The sequence below is a fragment of the Schistocerca piceifrons genome, chromosome 4, assembly GCF_021461385.2.
Source record: "Schistocerca piceifrons isolate TAMUIC-IGC-003096 chromosome 4, iqSchPice1.1, whole genome shotgun sequence".
NCBI classification, from domain to species: domain Eukaryota; kingdom Metazoa; phylum Arthropoda; class Insecta; order Orthoptera; family Acrididae; genus Schistocerca; species Schistocerca piceifrons.
This window is the reverse complement of record NC_060141.1, coordinates 102457662-102475453: the sequence shown is the minus strand read 5'-3', so window position 1 is coordinate 102475453 and position 17792 is coordinate 102457662. Positions and strand designations below refer to the sequence as shown.

The following is a 17792-nucleotide window of genomic DNA, read 5'->3' as shown; positions in this document are numbered from 1 at the left end:
TGTCTTGTCTATAAGAGCACATGCATGTTTGTCATAATGTTTCTGTATAGTGCTATTTGCAATTCTGCACCAAGGTCGTTTTCATCACTGCCATCGGCTCTCGGTGTTTGTCTAATTGAGCTTTTATTTTATTTCAAGAGTGTGTTTATATGCTGAATTCCTCATTTTGTACTATTCTGCTTCTTTGCGTTTATGGTTCTTTGGCACTTTATAACCGTTGTTGGCTATGTGGTCCTTGTAACTCAAAGCCAAAATAAAGAAATTAAAATAAAGTTCCTAATCAGCGACCCAAAAATTCTAAAAGTAACACAGCTTTTTTAGGATTTTATATCCGTTTTCCCGTAAAGTCCATGTTTTAAAGTGGACTGGAACACTGTGCAGCGCCAAAATGACTATTCCTCCAAGTTACAGAAAATGTCCAGCTTACTGTTCCTTTTTTGATCAGATTTTTCTTCATTTTTAATATTTTTTTAATTTAAACCGCTACTGACTTATCGCAGTGCCCAGACGTGATACGTGATAATCTTCAACCGATATTTTGCGCGGGATAACTCTCGACAACCAGCCTCATGCGAATGATAGAAACCAGATGATGTCTACGAAGCTGCACCGAGGCCAACCATGGTGGAGAAGAGATGTTCGGTTGTATGGCCGCCAGGTGGCCGCCCTTAGAGTGCCGAGAGACAAGGCATTCACACGAAACATCCTGGCAGGTTAAAACTGTGTGCCGGACCGAGACTCGAACTCGGGACCTTTGCCTTTCCCGGGCAAGTGCTCTACCAACTGAGCTACCCAAGCACGACTCACGCCCCGTCCTCACAGCTTCACTTCTGCCAGTACCTCGTCTCCTCCTATCTCATTCGGGAAGGCATTCACAGTTGCAAGCATGATCAGCAGCCTTCCGATCGTCGATGTGAGATCCGTGTAAGGGAACGGCGTTGGGCGAAACAGGCCTTCTGTAATACTCCTCTTGATAATCCGATCTACAGTTTCATTATGAAGAATGCCATCATATTCTTTAATCCAGAGTAACTGAATGGCAGTTCCAAAGGTCTAGGCGTCTCTTATGGCTGCAAAGACGTCCAGAACATAGCTGTTGGTCTCTCTATCAAATGCGAGATGATGAAATTTCTGCAGCACACTTTAGAGTCCGTCAGGATGAACATGAATGTCCGGGTACCATAATGAATAGCTTCCCTGAAGGCCAGTAGATCCGCCGTGTAGACAGAAGATTCAGGTCGAAGGGCAGAAATTTGGAAGGCGCCACTAGAAGGTCAAAAGCAGACGTACCCCGCACAGCATGAGATTTAGAACCGTTCGTATAGATGTGAGCATACTGCGGAAATTGTAAGCTGAAAAAATGCTCCACGTCGCGGGAGATGTTGATCGCCGCTCGGAAATCGGACGGCAGGTATGCCACTGCGGCTGGAGTGAAGAACAGATGGAAAATTAAAACAGGAGAGTTTTGTATCCTGCAGAACAAGTGGACGAAATGGCGCCATAGTTGTAGTCAGTTGTCGTCCACGACGTGCCTGTGTGAGTGTCCACAATCGAACCAACGTCTTAAGAGAGGTACGATCAGATATCGAAATCGACTGAGGAGGAAAATATCAGACAGCATCTGCCGTCTGGTACACAACGGCATGACGGATGCTTCCACTACCAGGGCTTTGGTGGGTGTTCATTTCAATGCTCAGAGGACAATACGAATCACTCTATAATGGATGTTGCGCAAAGTTGATTGCGATGCAGTGCCGTAGACAGTGCCAGCATAATCTAAGACAAAACGGATCAAAACCTTGTGCAGGGTCAAGAGTATAGTCGGTTCCGGTCACACTACTATACTCGGGGAAGCGTACGCATGATATTCACAGTGTTATCCACCTTTTCGATAAGGTACGCAGTCTGTCGCGCCCACGTGAATTTGCTGTCGAAGTAGACGCCAAGGAACTTAGCATGTGCCCAAACGGGAAACGTGTACTGGCCAAGATGAAGTTCGGATCTGAAGTTATTACGTCGTTTCACGGCGAATATCACAAGTGATTTATCAGATGACAAAGTGAGCCCATTTTCGAACTCCCATGTGGCCAGCATTTCACATTCGCCAGTAAGCCATAGGTGTGTCACCCAAAAGCACGACGAGTGAGGATACAAGCGTAGTCCGCATACTAAAAGACTTTGGCGATGTGGTTAAACAGTCTCTATCTCGGCAACGTGCCGGAGTCCACGATACGCTAGACAGGGTCCATGCAAGACAGGCGTAGTCCGCATACTAAAAGACATTGGCGATGTGGTTGAATAATCTCTATATCGGCAACGTGCCGGAGTCCACGATACGCTAGACAGGGTCCATGCAACACATTGTCCGAATCGCGAATATGAACGGTAAGGCAACCAATCAAACTGCACATAATTCGTAAAATCACCACCGGAGATACACAGTTGCAATTTGTTGAAAAGTTCAGGTATCAGAACATTGTCGCACGCCCTCTAAAAGTGAGTAAATAAATCCGTTAAATACCCAATAGTGAAGAACGTGTTTTCAACGTCCATCGCCAGACAGGTAATACATCATAAGTGCTTCTGCCCTTACGGAAGCCGTTTCGCGTTCGCGGGAGCAGTTCTCATGTTCCAACCACCAATGTAAGCCAATCTTGAGGAGACGTTGGAATATCTTACACACAGGACGACAGTGCAATCTGGCTATAAGATGTCGCTTGGCCAGGGTAATTCCAAAAATGGTTCAAATGGCTCTGAGCACTATGGAACGAAACATCGGAGGTCATCAGTTACCTTGAACCTAGAACTACATAAACCTAACTAACCTAAAGACATCACACACATCCATGCCAGAGGTAGGATTCGAACCTGCGACCGCAGCAGTCGCTCGCTTCCGGACTGAAGCGCCTAGAACCACTCGGCCACCGTGGCCGGCAAGGTATACCCCAGGCTTCATTATGGGCACCAACATTTGCGTTTTCCAGTCGTTGGGAACGTTTCCATCCCTCCAGATGTCATTAAAGATGTTCACAAGAACGCATTTTGCGTCATTAGGCAAATTAAGAATCATGGACTAATGGACATGGTCATAGCCAGGCGATATTTCTGATGAGGACGTAAGGACCATGTGGAAGTCGGCGCGAGAGAATGGTGTGGTTAAACCGTCTCGTAGACTGGCGTGGCACCTACCGCCGCGAGTTTTATGGGTTCCGGCATGGAGTGCGACAATGACGGCAAACTCGTCTATCCTGATATGCAACGGCTTGGGAGGTACTGGTTTCCGTTGGAGCAAGTTCACCATCAACCACTTACTACAAACATGAATGTGCAGAACTTTGTTTTTGCAGAGTGGCGACGGTTGTTGACTGTACTGAGCAGGACACTGGTTGGTTGGTAGCGGGCCTTGGGGGAGATGATAAGAGAAACAATAATTATGACGACTGTCAGATAATCTCTGTTGCCACACTGGCTTAGAAGCACGCCGTTTTGATGGACCTCTCCTGTCAGAGATGACACACGATCTGTCTGCTAACTGAAGTCATATTGACGACGGGCGCCACCCTGAGGAAGAGTCAAATTGGGGCCGCACCGCCACTGTCGTTGGTCGCGTAGAAGACTCTCGTAAAGCGACTATTGGTTGCGAGGAACGTCATGGAGCTAGATGTGGGAAATCCAGGGGATTCTGGGAAATAGGAGGCTGGCGGATGGCAGCGAAGTATGACAGCTGGGTACTACCAATTACCCTCCCCACAGTGGCGTAGGCTGTTGACGTTGGAGCTCTTGTTGTTTGAGAAAGGTAGGACGACCAAGCGGAGCGCACTAGCGAAAACGTTCGAACACCGCGACAGGCAGAAGCGAACTCCTGATTAGGAATTCGACGTCGGAATTAGAACACTCAACATGGCGGATCCAGTTTTGCGGGTAAGGAATTATAGCTTTAGCGAATCGGAGTAAATCGTCGATTTGCATTTTGCACATTCGTCGCTTGTGGCATTATTGTTTTCAGACGGATCACTGTCGGGCTGTCCACTGGGAGATGGTTCGGAAAGCAGATGTTTTATCTCAGATGGCAGTTGTTTATCTTTTTCCTCAGGTTTATGTTCTTCAGCTGCCATTTTCTGGACTCACGAGATGAATGGATCCGAAGATGACAGAATCCGATGGTGTACCACACAAATCTTTTCTCACAGGAATATTAGAGTGTAGAATCCTCTTGGTAATACTGGGTATCCTTATTCCGAGCTTCCTGCACACCTTCAGATAGCTGAAGAATTGACAACGGAAAAGCTTCGATTACGGCATATCCGTGAATCAAAACTATGGAGACCTACGTTGGCTTCGGTCATTACTGCAGAATATTGTAAGTCTGGTTAAGTTGGCACTTGGCTTTTGAGAAAAAAAAACTTTTTTTTTTCAGAGTTCTTCATAAGCATGTTTCAATTCTGAGGTTCTCTGTCCATTATTCAAATAATTTTGCAGCAGTTTGCGAAAATAAAAACAGTATTCCTCAGGGAAACATTAATTTTGTAAAAAATTTTGCCAATTTGTGTCAATATAATTGTGATCGCAGTTCTGAATAGCTCCTCTAGAATTCTACAGAAAATCCTAACAACCCTTTTCTGCTCAGAAATTAATTTTTGAGATAATTTCAATAACGTGGAAGCCATTTTTAACGCGTGACACTGCCTCGTGGTAGGAAAAGATCGTCCTCAGAAAACGTGCTAGTACCTTCAGGAAAATAAGTTTGAACTCGTTAACTATGCAATTAAGGTAACAGGAAAGCAATTTACAAATGTGGAGCATCGCATGGGAAATTTTGTAGCCAACTGTTTCGGATAATTTTAAGTCGGTATGCGCTACTACACAGACTGATAATGATATAAGCATACCTTCTGGAGTGTTACCCACCTTATGTTATCCTGACTACTAGGTAGTATCGCTGCCGTATGTTAAGCGGTCCACAGAAACAATATCTGAAAAGTGTGTAGTTGTGCGACTCACTGCTTATCGCCAACTGTCACTACACGTATCAAATCAGAATGAGCTTTTCACTCTGCAGCGGAGTGTGCGCTGATATGAAACTTCGTGGCACACAGTTTCAATCTGCCACCAAGTTCTGTATCATATCGACTGGGGACTGGAATAACACCGCAGCAATGGACAAGAATGCACCAATGATATCGACACAGCAGATAGCGGTGGCCACGCGGTTCTAGGCGCTGCAGTCCGGAACCGCGCGACTGCTACGGTCGCAGATTCGAATCCTGCCACGGGCATGGATTTGTGTGATGTCCTTAGGTTAGTTAGGTTTAAGTAGTTCTAAGTTCAAGGGGACTGATGACCTCAGATGTTAAGTCCCTTAGTGTTCAGAGCCATTTGAACCATTATGATATCGACACAAGATTTCGCGGCAGTAAAGTCGGAATGCACATCTCTTTCTTTTTGTTGTAGTGAGTTAGCTCAATGTGCGCTTGAATGAACATAAGAGGGGGAACAAAAGGAGAGTAAGCAAATCGGATGCGCATGTTGCTGAGTCAGTTGTGAAAGGAAAAGAAGAAAAATATATGCAGTGGGGCTATGTATCTTGTGAATAGTCATAGTAACTTATTGTACTTCAAGAGTATACAGTAAGAAAACATAGACGGGTGTAAGCAGAGAATGGTACTGATTAACACCGTATATAGAACAACAGCTAAATTAAATGGTAATCTGTTCTTTGAAAGATCCAGTAGACATACACGACGAAGTATAATTAGTGGAAAGAGTTTCTGTATTCACCAAAGAATGGTAGTATGGGAAGAGGATATCACAACAAGGCGTTATCTATAGTAAATGACGTTCACTACTATTCTTTACCGTGAATTTCCTTCCGTACGCGATATACATGTTTAGACATTCGTTGACATTACGTTAAAAGTGCGTACGTACATTCGTGGCTACAGACGTTCGTCAAACGTTCTGGCTTTTCTTGAATTATCCCCCTTGCTCTGATTCCGCAAAAATCCTGTTTCCTACCATTAAATAAATGCTTATTCTTTAAGAAAAGCTGTCAGAAATTACGGCGGATTATATTTTCGATAACATTAAAGATGATGAGATATACTTTTCCACACAAAAACGTAACTATCAGGATTTCAGGTTTTACATAATATTCTCTAAGACTTATCTAATGTATGAAAAGTTCTTTCGTGTGTATATGAGCTCGGTTAACGTAACTGTATTCCAAGCTCTCAGGAATTCTTTGCAGGTTGGCAATTTTCTGTTTCTTCCAATCGTTTTTATTTGTTCCTTGTTGAATACATTCGGCTCGTAACATAAAATAAGATTACGTTTGCCTTCCTAACAATTCTTGTACTCATGGATCTTTTACTACCAACTGTAGTGTATCTAAGTACCCCACTATGCCGTTTTGAAAGTAAATACGAGAAGCAATGCTAATTATACGAGTTTGCTCTTCCAAAGAAAATATTCCAACTTTGCTGAACGGATTAATTATGAAAAATATACAATAAAGCGTTTAAATAACTAGTGCAGAAAGTGTTAACATGAGTGTTCTAAGTTGCAGGGGTGTTACTGCTATTGGTGTGTATTGCACAGAAAGAGGGTCAATTTGACGGTACCTCGCACTGAGAGCGAAACAAACGTTCCTTTTTGATGTCCATACTGGTATTTTTCCTGAAATAATCTCGATGAAAAATCCACGAAAATAATGATCCTTCTTTAATAATTTGAACATTTGTTCCACTCTCTCGACATGAGATGAAATGACCACCCTCCATGCAACATACCGTTGTACCATTTCTCTAGATCCCGGCAGCATTATGGGCGATGTTGTCATTCATCAGCAGAACTCATTATGGCAGGAGAAACGTGTCGGCGAATGTAATTCCGCCTGCAGACTACTGCAATATCTTTTATGCCCGCTATCACGGAGAGAATAAAGGCGAGCAATATAAAAACAATTTTCTTTCAACACAAGGAGACAGAATTTCACAACTCTTTCCGAGGGCAGTAAACTCGAAGAGTATTGCAGCGAGAACGTCACGAAATGAGGGAAGTTTATTTTCTCTGCCTCTGCTTTCTCGCTGGCAGAGATTGTCGGAGTGATTCGGCCGATGTCGTAACGATAAGTATCACTTTATTGCGCGAAAGAAACCCGGATGTTTCCACTCTCACCGCCTTGGACACTACTTCTACGAGAAGCAAGTGACCAATCTTCTCTTCTGAATGACATCTGTGTCACTTACAGGCTTCCTCCGTTAGTATAACTTCTGCCCTCAGGTGATTTAAACTCTCACCGTTGGATCCGCTGTTAGTTTTAATCAATACTTTTGCCACTTTCATGATTATGGAGTTTCGAAGTAAGAGGTTACACGAAAATTAGATGCATAATTACCTCTCGCAAATAGAATTTTTAATCCAGAAAGAAATTTTCACTTTACAGCGAACTGTGCTCTGATATGAAACTTCATATTTATACATCAGCATCTACGAAGTATTCTGCAAGCCTCTGTGGCGTGGGCGTGTATGACAGAGGGTACTTGGCATTTTACCTCACGTTAGAGTTGCTTCTCCATCCAATCACGTAGGGATTGTGCAAAGAATGACTGCTCTTTTCGAGTTGTAGTTTGGTCTGGTCTTCGTGGTTCCTATATATAGAGGAAAAGCTTTGTACGTTACGAGGGATAACTGACGGCTATCTTCAGTAGTCTGGATATTTGGGTTTTTTAACATTTCAGTGAATCTTTCTCGTGGGTCCCCTCCCAGTAAAATCAGGTATAAGCTGCACGCACTTCAGCAGTGTTCTAAGACTGTTAACAGTCTTCTTCGTGGATTGACTGCATCTGAACAGTATCCTACCAACGTACCAGGTTGTTATAATCAAACGGAAAGAGTCCTTAGTGCTGCAGTACGGACTGTGTGTACATCGCAGTATGCTGAAATATCGTAGGTACGTTGGTTAATCGGTGCGCTTGCGGAGTATGTTGAAAAAATTAATAGTCCCACTTTATGCCACCAAGTGGTCTGAATGTGAAATGTTTCCTGTTTTGACGTCAGTATGCGGTTTTTTGTTGTTGTTTTGTTTTTGTTTTTTATTTGCTTAAGTTCTCTTGGTTTACAGGGTCAAGAAGGTTGAAGCTTACGGTACGGAACACAAAAGCTGTGGAGAAGAAACTTGGTATACACTACTGGTAAAGTTGTTTCATTAGAATGGGAGTTACAATAGCGCTGCATTATGGGACTATCACCGACAGAAACAGTTGCGAAGAGACCCCATCCCACTAAATGCGCTAATGAGTAGAATTGTAGCTTTCCCTCTGTATCCCTAAAGAATGACAGTGCTGGATAAACTCTTACGTTATTTGATTTTCAAACAGCTGAGCAAAACTGAACGTACTCTGACACTTCTCTCTTTGCTTGTTGTGATCATCACTAAACCGACACCCAATATTTTTAGCGCAACGCACTCTGACTTTCAATAATCCCTACAAAAGAATGGCCCTGACTAACAATAACCTATACCTTTCATGAGTCACTTACCTCACAAAAATCTTCGTTACTCGAACTACTGCAATACAGCGAGCGCCAATACAGCCAGCAAAATAAAAGATTCTAACTACTGAAGGCACTAACTACTGATAGGCATAGTTATCAAATGAAAGATTTTGACAGAGAACAAACAATCTATCAATGTATTTACCTTAATAGTGTTCAAAAGTCATAATATATGTATCAGGTCATTGCATCTAGTTACAAATTTCCTTTTTCTAAGGGATACATGTCCAGATCGTCCGCTGATAGTAACCTCTCAAAACTCTGGCATCTCTCTCCCCACATCCACCACTGCTGGTGGCTCACCTCCTACTGCCGCCCAACGCTACTTGCCGTTCACATCCAACTGCCCACCACTGCACTAGCGAATATTCCAACTGCACACAGCGCAGTCAGCGATTTTCATACAGAGCACTATGTCGCGTTACCAACATAAAAACCTAAACAACCTACTTACAGAATCAAGAAATTTTATGGAACATGTGAAGTAGGTGATGCAGCAGGGAGGAATCCCATTCTCATGGCAGCTCCTGTTGTCGACCGTGCAACACATGCCTCACAGGCTGCAGCCGGTGCTCGAGCTGTGCCACAGGAATTGTGTTTGCCCTGGTCAACAGTTGGAAAGATTTTACCGTGCATTTTACTCTGGCCTCCTTACAAAATTCATAATGTACACCAAATGAAAACCCAGGACAAGGCCTTTGCCTTGCATTTTTTGGCACTCATGGAATTGGTTGACATTTTGCCGGAGGATGATCCTTGGACCCACGGGACACATTTTACTCTGCCCTGTACAGTGAATGTATAGAACTGTGGCAAACAGTGTTCCACTTTGCCACAGGTTCGCACAGCATCCACTGCACTCAGGTTGTGTAACCGTGTGGTGCGGTTTCACTACCTCTTCCAATCTCAATCCATTTTTGTTTAAGGAGACGACACTGCAGTCCTGTTAGGTGTAGTCGTTATGAACGTTGTGAGAACCTCCTTGTGCAACAAGTGATTCCAGGTTTGCAAGAATAAATCTGTGCTACACCACTACTTTCATTCAAGATGGGGTGGAACCATATGTCGGTTGCCAGGTGGAAGACTTGCTTCAAGGAACCTTCGATGATGCTGTTTCAAACCCCGTGGCCTCCCAGATCCCCCCATCTATATCAATCTGACTACTATCAGGGGTGCACACGGACTTTTCCTTATCTAATTACATGCTGCGAGCACCTGTCAACCACGCCGTGTTACGGGTAGAGCAAGCTTCGGCATACTATACTGAACACTTGTACCTTGTGATCGTATCTAATAAACGTGCCAGAACCACTGCATCTTCCTCTGCTAGGCACTTAAGTATGTATTTCAGAGTAACCATGTAGATGTAGATGATCGTTCGCTACCTTTTTCTGAACCCAAACCACATTCCGATTGCCCAGAGTCCCATATTTTCACGTTGTAGACCTATTATTTTATTCAGCGCACTCCGCGAGCGCACCGTTTGATGAATATACCTGTGATGTTTCAGCATTATACGACACAGCACCCGGAACATCGTCATTTTGATTATAACCACTCGGTATGAAAATCTGCAACGCGTGAACGTATTCTGTACGATTTCATATCCCTACAACTTATACGTAGCTGCAACAACTGACTGATGCTATTTGTGATTCACCGGTATTGTTGTGCTTGGACACGGTTTCTCCGAGTTTCTTTCTTTTTCTTTTTTTTTTCTTTTTCTTGTCTTTTTTTTTAATTGCACAATTTTACACCTCTATACATTTAAAGTGAGTTACCGATCTTCTCACCATTTTGAAAACTTTTCAAAATCGGACTGGATATCTGTGCAATTTTTTCCATGTATTACTTTATTACAGATACCTGTATCACTTTCAAAAAAAGGTGAAGTTAGTACCAGTATTGCATCCAGTTAACTAATGTACAACGTACTTCCCTGGAGTTTACCTAAGGTAAGGTCCCCATCTGTTAATGACTCGATTGATGATATCAGAGAAAACATGTTGCAGCCTCTCTAACAAGAAATCCTCAACCCGTCCACAAACTGAGCATGGTACACCATGTAATACTTCGTTTTTAACCCATTAATACACTAATAAATTTTAACCTGAAACTAAAAACCCGAAATCAGATTTTGTAAACAGTATTAAAGTGTTTTAGTATACATAACGTCTAGTCTCAGATATGTTGTACCTCTCCAGTATAACACGGTGCCCTACTGCAAACCGAGCGATGTAGCACAGTGGTTAGCACACTGGACTCGCATTCGGCAGGACGACGGTTCAATCCCCCGTCCGGCCATCCTGATTTAGGTTTCCCGTGATTTCCCTAAAATCACTCCAGGCAAATGCTGGGATGGTTCCTTTGAAAGGGCACGGCCGACTTCCTTCCCCATCCTTCCCTAATCCTATGAGACCGATAACGTCGCTGTTTGGTCTCTTCCCCCAAACAACCAACCAACCAACCCTACTGCAAACTGTTAACGAAGGTAAAAGCACGTCGAATAGGATCCCTGATGTGTGAATGTTGCCAAGACTCCTTAAGTAATAGAACCCAGTACTTTTTCGTGGTCATCAGAGACAAGGGAATCGTCAGGAGTTCCCCACAAAAGTATGATAGGACCGCTAGTGTTCGGTTTATACATGTTGAGCAGCAGTATGCAGAGCATTGCTGATGACACTGTTGTGTACGTGAATGTGTCGAAGTTGAGTGACTGTATGAGGATACAAGATAACGTAGACAAAATTTGTAGTTGGTGTGGTGAATGACACCTAGCTCTAAATGCGCTAAAACCCAAGTTAATATAGATGACTAGGAAAAACAATCCCGTAATTTTTGAATATAGTGTTAGTAGTGTGCTGTTTGACACAGTCTAGATGTAACCTTGTAAAGTGATATGAACTGGAACGAGCATGTAAAGATTGAAGTTGAGAACATGAATGGTCGACTTCGGTTTTATGGGAGAATTTGAGGACAGTGCAGTTTATATGTGAATGACACCACATATAGAACACAGCTATAACCCATTCTTGTGTTATGCTTTAGTGTGTGGGATAATGGACCAGTTCCGATTAAAGGAAGCTATCAAAGTAATTCAGAGGTGACCTGCTGGATTCAGTACGTGCATTTCGCGTAAGGACCACGAAGATAAGAGGAAAGAAACTAAGGATCGTACAGAGGCGTATAGATTGCCTTTTTTCCCTTGCTGTATTTGTGACTGGAACAGGAAAGGAAACGTCTACTAGTGGTACAATGTAACTCCTGCCAAGCACCATATGGTAGCTCCCTGAGTAAGTGTGTAGTTGTAGATGTTACTGGTTATGACGCATATTTGAAAAACTTAACTCCTACAACCCTTCACTTTGTAAGAGTTGAATTTCAATGATAGGTTCACAGAATTTACATTACTAAAACTGAGACATACATAGAGAAATACAATTAAATAGATGTATATAATACAGCGCTGCTAGTTATTCATAGTTAGTTACGTGCTCCGTTGATCAATCTCACGGCAACCATTATGAAGTGTAACGTGTCATATGCATATGAAATACACATATTAATCAAGGTTTTTATTTTTATTTCTTGTTTAAAGCTTAAAATATTTATTACCTACCACATTCCCTTAAATAGCACAAAATGCATATTTTATACCTATATTTATACCTTTATTCCTATTCAAGAATTAATCTATGGTATGGAAGGAGGTGTCAAGGAGATATTATTTCAATATATTTTTATGAAAGCATTACTGCTAGCTGTCATACAATTTATTTCATCTGGTAATTTAACGAAAAGTTTTACAGCAGCATACTTTACCCCTTTTGCGTGCCAAAGATAGGTTAGGTAGAGGATAGTGTAAGTCTTTCTTCCTTCTGGTATTATAATCATGAATGTCACTGTTGTTTTAAAACTGATCCATGTTGTTGAGAACGAATTTCATTACTGAGTAAATGTACTGTGAGGATGTTTTAAGGATTCCTAACCTTTTAAACAGATTCCTACAACGCGTGCGCCTATGAGCCCCCCACATTATTATAAACACTTTCTTTGCGCAGTGAATACATTTTGTCTAAGTGTTCAGCTACTCCAAAATAATATTCTGTACGACATCAGAGAGTGAAAGTATGCAAAGTATGTTAGCTTACTAATTTCAACATACTCAAAATTAGCACTTATTCTGATTGCAAAAGTTTCTGAAGCTAGTCGCTTTAGGAGATCCAAAATACGAATTTTTCAATTAAGATTCTCATCCATATGTACAACCAAAAACTCAGTATGGTCTACTCTGTCTACTGACTTCTGTTGATCTGTTATATTTATAGAAGGAACTGTAGTAGAAAATTTGCCGACTGGGTTTTTCCGAAGTTCAGAGGAAGCCCATTCGCAGAAAGCAATTGATAACCTTTCCCAAACCATTATTTATATCATTTTCTATTGGAGTTTATTTTATTGGAGTAATAATGATACTTGTATCTTCAGCAAACAGTGCCAGTTTAGCTTCTTGTTTCAGATACGAAGGGAGATCACTCACATATATCTACAACAGAAGGGGATCCATGATCCATGATCTAACCCTGTGGAACGCCTAATGTAATTTCAGCCAGTTAGATGAAATGGGAAACTTTCTTAAATCACTTTAACCATATAACTTTTTCTTCTTGTTCTGTACATATGACTTAAACCACTCTTATGCTGTTCCACTTATACCGTATAGTTGTAATTTTTGTAACATAATGTCATGGTTGACACAATCAAATGCTTTGGATAAGTCACAGAAAATTACTGTTGGTGACATTTTAGTATTGAAAGACTCTATTATGTGGGCAGTAAAACTATATATTGCTGTTTTAATAGAACAGCATTTTTGAAATCCCAACTGTGATCTACTAAGTATTCCATTATTGTTGAGTTGGGTAACTACTCTTGAGTACATAACTTTTTTTAAAAAAATGCTGTAAGCAAGGATACTGGCCAGTAATTATTGACACTTGTGGTGCACCTGTTTTTGAAAAGAGGCTAGAGAATGGCATATTTTTACCTGTTTGGGAAAATATCTTCGGTTAGTGAGGCATTACAGATGTGACTGACAACATCAGCTGTAGCTGCTCCACATTATTTTAATACCTTATTAGAGATGTCATCTACTGCAACAGAATATCTATTTTTCGAAGATTTAATGATTTTCCTTATTTCACAAGGGGGTGTTAGATGAAATGGATTTCTCAAATATGACTCATCCTTGTACTGCTTGGCTTTTTCCTTTGAAAATATTAATATACCGTTGCTTTCGTGTAATAATAACTATTTATAATACATAACTATAAAAATGTATTTCAAATATATTTTGACTAGTTTCATTTCTCAGTGAAACCAACCTTAGATAATGCTTTTACAACCCGCAAGCTGATCAAAGCTGGATGTACCGGTAATAACCATATCGTGCAGTAACTCGCATTGCGATAAGAGACATGTTCAACGAAAAAAAATTATCCGGTTTTTGGGTGTAACTGCACAAATAAATTAGATGTGTTCTGCACCATGAATAATAAATCGTAGTCAAACGCAAAACAGAAAGATTATCGTTAGACCGTGTAACTTGTCGATCGTAGAACAATAAAATTGGAGCACAGAATCATTTTATTTGATATCTGCAAGTTACATGGAGTACGATAGTCTTTGATGCACGCTTGACATCGATTTTATTACCCATGGCGATTTTATTGTAATACCTTCTACTTACATGGTTAAACGACGATTGTTGTTTTACGTTTGATAACGACTTTATTACCCCGATGTAAAGGTAGTCTCAGTTTTGTTGTGCTGTTACAAGAAAATAATTAAAATTTTATTTTCATTGAACGTGCCTCTTACACAAGGTTTAGTTACTTCATAATACAGTTAATGCTGGTACCTACCTTCATTTTTCTTTTTTTTAACATGTGTCTCATAGAAGCTTTATCTGAGGATGGTTCCAATGACAACTGAACGTAGTCTGGTCGTTGTGTTTTAATATTTATTTACGCGCTTGGACCAAGCAAGTAAAGGGTTTTGTTTGGATTTTAAGAAATTACGTAAGATCACATACTCCTTCACTGAAAATGTCAGGCGATACTAACGCTCGGAAACAGTTCCGTCTCTTGTTTGGAGACAGATGAACGTTAGACGTAACAGTTTCAGAGAATTAGCAGTTGATTAGAATTTCAACATCGCAAAAAATGTGAAAGGTAATCAGTCAAAACAGTGTTGAGGTCTGATGTTCATGTGGATTATTCGAAAATTGTAACAAATCAAAGTGTATGATCGAAATAATGGACACAATGAATCCCTCAAGTAGTCTGTTGCAATAAATCAACGGAAATATTTGCTTTTTCGTTTGAATTCATCTCTTCAATGCACCCCAAAAGGTACACAAGCTCCGCATGATGCATATTTTACACAAAAAGTATTTTTGAATTCGGCTGAAAGTGCAACAGTTTTATTACGTAAAAATATGATTTATGTCAGGTCGTAGATACTGTAGGAAGATATAGAAAAATAATTAATTTTCGGAGTTGACCTTACCGCCGAATCTAACTGTAATACTCCAAGCTATAACGACAATTTCCTGTGCACTTCAGACTACATGAAGCCGAAACACACGGAGACGTAGGCACATCTACGAGGCGCTGGTTGCTTTGTATATCATTAACACCAAACGGCATTTGGTACCCAGATACGATAAACCTTCTGTTTATTAGCGTTGTTCTAGTGTGATACGAATCGCGTCACGGAACAATGCGGGGCTAGTTGATAAACAGTGCTGTGTAATGAGACTTGAATGTCTCTCGTAGTCAGATGCGAAAGCTGCAAATAGGTTGAAGCATATTACTTCTAAAACTACTAATAGATAGAAACTGATTGTTCTATTTAAGGGATTAATAACGTAAGAACATACAAAGAACTCAAAAAAATTCCGTAAGCTGTCACATTGACCCTGTGGAAGTCAAACCTACTTCCCAATATTAACAGTTACCATTATTTCTCACAGGAAGACTAAAGGTAGTCAACAAAATCTCTCTTATTGTATTAGTTATTCACGTCCTTGTACGTATATATCGCTAAAGCAAAACTATTGCCTAAACATGAAAGTCAAATTTACCTTAAGCTAATAACATGTTCACTTGTCTGCTTGTCTCTACACATCACATATGTGACTTTTCTTGTGATCTTCAAGTAAAAAGTTACGCAAATCAAGCTGAATTCGGAACGTAACACACAATTCTACTCTAAAGATACTGAGAGCTATGTAAACACTAAGTAGTCAAATCAGGGCAGTACAAAGAGGGGACAGGCCAAACGATATTAAAATTAAATCACTTTCTTCAACAATAAATGATATATTGCTAAAAACGCCGATTTGTGATTATTGCTGTAGACGAAAACCGAGGCTCATTAAGAAGTAAGTTGGAGTACGGAACATATTGTACGTGGACAGTGATACAAAACTGCAAAAATTTTACTGACAGTTTAGTACTGCTCGGAAACTAGTTATTGGACAATTAAGGCCAGAGCGTGATGTAATTACTCATTCCAGCACAATTGGTTTAGCATCAATTCGCTTCGTAATCGGATTTTCTGCACAAATGTTAATGTCTGTCAAAATTACTTTCCATGCGGTCTTTCGTGTGAATGTAAATGCTTACGGTAATCTTCAGATACTATTGGTTTGAACTACATATTTTAATGCACTTATCAAAAATTAAGAGAACTACAGTGTTATATTAATTATGCCTTAACAGCGGAGGGTATAATTAAGTTGAGGGCTGAATTTTCTTCAAAAGATATAAATAAGCATTTAAATCTTTGGTATCATAGTTAATATATACGTTATCCACCACAAAAAGTTAATTATTAGCCAAGGAATGTAAATTACACAAAATAATGTTGACGTAGTGTGTAACCGATTTTCGAAATTGAGCGGTGACAGGAGAGTTAAAGAGGCATCTGAAACTATTGGTAATATTTTCGTGAAATGCGTCTTGTTGTCCGACGTAAGTCGCTGCTTACGAAATCTGAACTCGTAATAGCTCAACTGCAAAATTAGGAAATCAAGATGGCGTAAGCAAATCCACATGAACTGCGCCGTCCGTTTAATTAATAGAATATTACAAATAAAATTATTATCAATATGAACAGGACAGTCTTGTCTGAAACCTCTTAGCTGAAGAAGCATAATTGAAAACATCTTTGCTTACAATCTTGCATTCAGTACTTCTGTCTAAGGTTTAATTTTGAGGCAGTTTTAGTTGTACGTTATCAGTGATTTGGTACAGCAGTTGGTCGATATGAACCTCATATATGTGACGACTGAAAGAAGTGCATGAACAGTAGAGTGACAATATGGGGAACTATACCCGCAGAGACGGCAACCCCATCACAGTATCTCTGCATCTGTACAGAGGCACCTTCAAGAAACCGCTTATATTCATGACTTTACATTACATATTTCCTTCATGTTGTGGAGATATTTCCACAGAAAAAAGTTAGTTGTGGTAAAAAACTAATAAATTATAGTTACGTTGCTATCCGGATTTTAGTTGCTAATGACCTCGTCATCTACGGGATGCAACTGAAATAAGTGGCAGTCAAGTGAAAACCGAACATCCGCCACAATGGGACCATGGGGTGGTTCCAATCAAAAGTAATCACCTCACGCACTAAGATATTTATCCTGCCGGAAGACGAGACGATCAATTCCTGTTTCGTAAAACTCTGATGGATCCACAACAGCACCCACCCTTTCACTTCCTCGCACTGTTGTGCGATTCCTTTGAAAATGACTTTAGGAAGTATGGTCCATTAACAAAGAAATTATCAAACTAAACATTCGTTCCACGAATACTTGAATATTGGTCAATGGGCTGGATCCACACCAAATGGCACTGATAGAGGAAATCTAACGAAGAGCAGCGGGTTTTGTTACAAGTTAATTTAATAAGCATGGAGTTACTAGCCAACTCGAATGGCAGACACTGCAAGACAGACGTAGTGCATCATGGTGTGGTTCCGAGAGCTTGCATTCCTAGATGAGTCAACAATTATATTGTTTCTTCGTACGTACATCTCTCAAAAGACCACGAATATCAATTTAAAGAGATTCGAACTAACCTGGAGGCTTACCAGCAATCGTTCTTTCCGAGAAGTATTCGCAGCTTAAGCAGGAAATACGGAAGTGACAGTAGTACACAAAG

At 40.7% G+C, this 17792-nt stretch overlaps 1 non-coding gene across 1 annotated transcript; it reads right to left on the bottom strand.

The window, feature by feature from the left end:
* Positions 1 to 724: 724 nt before the first annotated feature.
* Trnas-gga lies at positions 725 to 799 on the bottom strand. The gene has a single exon. It is a non-coding gene; the product is annotated as a tRNA-Ser (tRNA).
* Positions 800 to 17792: the final 16993 nt, after the last annotated feature.